Source organism: Apis dorsata, unplaced genomic scaffold (assembly GCF_000469605.1).
Source record: "Apis dorsata unplaced genomic scaffold, Apis dorsata 1.3 scaffold_11, whole genome shotgun sequence".
Taxonomy (NCBI): Eukaryota; Metazoa; Arthropoda; class Insecta; order Hymenoptera; family Apidae; genus Apis; species Apis dorsata.
In genome coordinates, this window is record NW_006263314.1 from 108,223 (window position 1) to 112,912 (window position 4,690).

The following is a 4,690-nucleotide window of genomic DNA, read 5'->3' on the forward strand; positions in this document are numbered from 1 at the left end:
AATTATTATTATATTATATAATAATATAATATATATATTAGCTGAAAAAACATTATTATTATATATAATATATAATATGATATATAATTATAATTATATTATATAATAATATAATATATAACATTGTAAATTATTGTGAACATTGTAACATTGTGAAAAACTTACAATGGAAATAATTGTTCAAAGATTGTTTTACATTTCATTCTAAGAAATTTTAACTCCATCATACATTTTAGGTTTTAATAAATAAACCTTGAAATTCCTCCTGAAAATTATATCTCGTCAATTTAACCATTCGAATTAAAAAATATCCATATACAATAATAATATATTCACATACGTACAGTAATACAAAAATAGCGCGAATTCTCTTCAATGAAACGACGACAGAAACAATTTCCATCTTATTCCTCCTCCAATCGGAGGAAAGGATTTTCATTATTCGCTATTCATTATCCAAGAGACGGAAAGAAACGAGGTGAACGATGTTCCTCGAATCGAAACGGAAATCGGCGTCGTGGGCCGAAACCTCTCGTGGCAAGATAGTAAGTCAGAGTTAAGGTAGGTCGGGGCGTAACCCAGGATCAAACGAGTCAATAACTCGTGGCGTGCCTCCTCCACCTACGATGAGATATCGGGTTAGCCATACAATGAATGTGGGTGCGCGGCCGCGTGTATATTGTTGATATGTCTTCATGGAACCTCGAAACCGACATTCCTCCTCGACGAGCGACGCAAAAATTCTCTCTCTCTCTCTCTCTCTCTCTGCTCGATCCAAAACTATTTCTAACCGCGTTCCTTTCCATTGTCCCGTCTCGCTTTCCACTGGACAATCTTGTTCCATGAAGGTAATTCGGTGAGAAATGTGTGCAAGCTGAATATGCACGTGTTCGGTGATGTTGTGGGAGGCGAACGTTGGAAGCGAAGATCAAGATATCGAGAACTTTGAAACGTAGTTACATAGCCGGGTTGAAAGGACAATGAAGGCAGAAGGATAATTCAACCATCGAGACCTCGATCTGGAACAGAATTGAGATTACAATTTTATGAAGCAATTTATTGAAAAAGATTAAATAATATTTACTTATAGTAGTTATTATGATTGTATAAAACTTGTGTATTCTATGCTTTGAATTGATAAAATATATTTATATAATATAATACTCTTAAGACTTAAGATTAAGACTTAAGATCAAATTCTTAAAGACTTAAGATAAAATATAATATAAATATATTCTTTGACTTCAAATTTTGCTAATCTCTCTGCTCTGAAATATTGAGAAAGAGAAACAATCTCAAAGTTGAATTACTTTAATAGGAAGAAATTTTTATCAAAGGAGAAGAAATACAATTGTTATTTGGTTGAAAGAAGAACCCAATGACGATTTCGAAATTGAATCATTTGCATTATTTTATGGAAGGAAGAAAAATGCAATTAATTCTTTGCTTTTTGGTAGACGACTTTGAATTTACGAATAGGAGAAACTTTTTATCAAAAGAAGGGGATGTGCGGTTGTTTCTCTCTACCTCTATTTCGGTTTCGAGGATGCTCGTATACGTGTATACACGGGTGCATAGAACGCGAAGCGTGGCTGCGTGTGGCACGAGACAATAATAATTCATCGCTCCGGGGCACGCAGCACGCAGCCTATGCTCGCGATTCTAATCCTCTGGCCAATTTGCACACAGCGCCGTAAAATAAAAGGAGCACGACCGTACAGTCTCTTTTGGATTGGCCAAACGCGATTCGTAGAAGAGGATTCTCGCAGCGGTGAGCCGATTCCGAAAAGAAAAAAGAGGCGACCAAAGAGGCTGCCGGATGTCTCTCAAAAGTGACGATGGGCTTCCATTGTTGAGATGAGCATCGGGAACACCAAGCTACAGCATCGAAAAAGTTTTGGTCATTTCGTTGATCGACGAATCTTATCTTAATTTTATATCTAGCTAACTATCTATATCTCACATATAAATGATGAAAATAAATACGTTGCAATCTTTCGATAAAAATTTCTCCTTATAAGGCAATGGTTCCATTTCGAGTTACACTTTCTATCTCAATAAATTAATTTTATCAAAGAAAAAAAAAAAAGACTCTCGTTTCTATTTACCTCTGGTTGCCACAGTTTGGAATCATATTCACAAGTCGTATTGTATTTCGTGTATGTTACGTGATCGCCACATCGATAAGAAATATCGATAAGTTTATGTAATTTTTTCAAGACAAGTAAATATTATTCATTTCACTTTTGTCGTATTTATATTTCGTTTCAGCGTAGTTTTGGGATGATTGAAAATTACGAAGCGGATATATTATTTATTTTCAACGTTGTGCTCAATCCATTATTGTGTTTAATCCATTCTTCACTGTAGAATAAAAATATTCGAGTTTTGCAAATTATAAGCTGTAAAAATAATACGAATCGTCAAAATTGTCCAATTATGTTATAATTATTATAACTAATTATATTATAATTATATGATTGAATGATTTATTAATTAATGATTTTTATTTATGAGTGCATTTTCCTTATGCAAGAAAGACCTATTGTTTTTTCATAATCACATATAAATATAAATGAAAAAATTAAAAGATACAACTCACACGTGTATCTCAATGTTTACGCAAAGGAACTCGAATATAGATTACAATAGGAAAATAATGATATCGATAAAAAATAAAAAATAGAACCTTTTTTGTACCCTCTCTCGCACCTTCATTTTCAAAGAAGTTAGAGACGCAGAAAAAGAATTCTTTCGAAATGAACCCTTTCCTCGAGCGACAAAATTCTGGAAGGCGTGGAATGGGCCATGAAACCATGAAGTGTAACGTTCATCCGCGCGGAGGATGAATTCCTAGAGCGGTCAAAAACCTGCAGAAATCGGCCCAGAGACGGCTCAACGAGTAAATCTTTCCTTAATAAACGGCCCTCACAGCTATCACGAGAACGGTCGAGAGGGGTCCGCGGGCGAGGACCTAACCTCTTCCTCGTATCGAACGTCCTTTTCGAGTGGCGCTTCTCGTCTACAAGCTTGAGGCGGAATTTCGTGCGGAAAAAACGAGAAGAGCGGCGAAAGATGCCTTCCTATGAGGAAGGCGAAATGTCGTTGCACCGAACTGAGTCGGCGATTAATCGACGTGCAGGAGGATAAGTCGGCGTAACAACTTAATGGGGGTTTCTTCGCATCCATCCACGCTGCCCTCAAGCTCAGAACGTCGCGAATCTGCCTTTTCGTCTTAACCTTTCATTCGCCGAAAACAATAAAAACCTGGAAATTAATTCGTAACCTGTGATTATTTTTCCCAACACGAATCGTGTTTTTAAGCGTTAACTTTGTATTCAAGATGTACGAATGGGGAAAGAAGGTTATGTATCACGAAATATTCCACTCTCACGATTCGAGGTTAAGGGGGAGAAAAATTTTCGATCGAGCTAATAATACGGACCCATTGAAGTCATTTGTGTCAATTTATTTGCCGAAACAGATCTCTTTGGACTCATCAAAATATAGTTAATGAATAGTATACACAATCATAAGGTATTTACGATGCGAAGTAATTTATTCGATTAATTTATTTTTCTTTGTCGGAATGACGTAATGTCGCCAGTACGTTTGCTTCGATAAATTGTGATCCGTTTGCAACTGTTGTAAGAAGCGAGTTGCACGCTGATTCGATATTATCGTTCACATCTGTGACGATATTACAACGAGAAATAATTCACTTGTACTTTCTATTCTTCCCACTGTTCCCCATACACGTTTCACGTTTGCCAGAGTTTCGAAATTAGTCGCGTACAATCGATCTATCAATCTCTCGCGAGATGTAATGTGGCGAATAGTTGTATAATTACCAGATGCGCAACTGTTTAATGCGCAACAATATCGCAAAATCGATTTATCGTAAATACTATCGCAAATACTCGATCCAGTAAAACTTTTAATCGATTTATGCTATTACTACGCGATCTCATCACGTTTGTTTTTATCACATTTGTTGTCTTAAATTAACGTTTCAATTGCTAAAATAGCGATATCGGATTTATTATATCTTGTTTTGTTCAAATTAACTTGATATTTAAAGAGTTGAAAGAAACATTCCATGATTCAGTTTGAAAGAATGAAACGATCAATGATACGAATATTCGAAAAATGAAAGAAAGATCAACAATCATTTTAACAAAACTGATTTGTAATATCTACTTTACTTATAAATTATTGTAATTAAAGTGAAAATAAGTAAGATACATATAATTACATTTCTAATAAAAGTTAGGTTAAGTTAGAAAGAAAATCGCTGCAGCACCTGTTCACGATTCTCACGAAAAGTTGACGAGAGCAAACGGAGCGCAAACTTAATTGTCGACGACTGAAATCTCTGAAACGGGCACTGACCTTCCCTTCCTCGACGAGTCCTCGACGAAGCTGTCGCGATTCCACGCACTCGAGATACGCGCGCAACGAAGGTCGTGCGAATGCTTAATCTCGTATGTGATCTTGCGCGGGGAGAAGGAGAGAGTGGAGAGTCGAGATAAAGCATGAAGAAAGCCGAGTGGTAGGAGGTTAACTAGCATCGATCTCCAAAGAATGGAGAGAACTAGAAGCGGCAATTAACTCGAGTTCCAGTATCTCTGCTCGTCTTACCTTTTAACCATAGTTTTAATCGTGGTTGCGCTTTATCCACGGATACGTC

At 36.4% G+C, this 4,690-nt stretch overlaps 1 protein-coding gene and 1 long non-coding RNA gene across 2 annotated transcripts in view; both read right to left on the reverse strand.

Moving 5' to 3' along the window:
* Positions 1-1,256, reverse strand: part of LOC102675670 (venom acid phosphatase Acph-1-like) — a 41,012-nt gene extending 39,756 nt beyond the window's left edge. The window contains exon 1 of the mRNA XM_006607733.2: positions 1,244-1,256. The gene's annotated coding sequence lies outside the window, so the exon portion shown is untranslated. The remainder of the gene's footprint in view (positions 1-1,243) is intronic.
* A 1,976-nt stretch (positions 1,257-3,232) lies between these two features.
* LOC116185253 lies at positions 3,233-3,964 on the reverse strand. Its single transcript, XR_004150051.1, has 2 exons — positions 3,446-3,964; positions 3,233-3,267 (listed from the first exon to the last, which is right to left on the reverse strand). It is a non-coding gene; the product is annotated as an uncharacterized LOC116185253 (long non-coding RNA).
* Between the last annotated feature and the right edge of the window lie 726 nt (positions 3,965-4,690).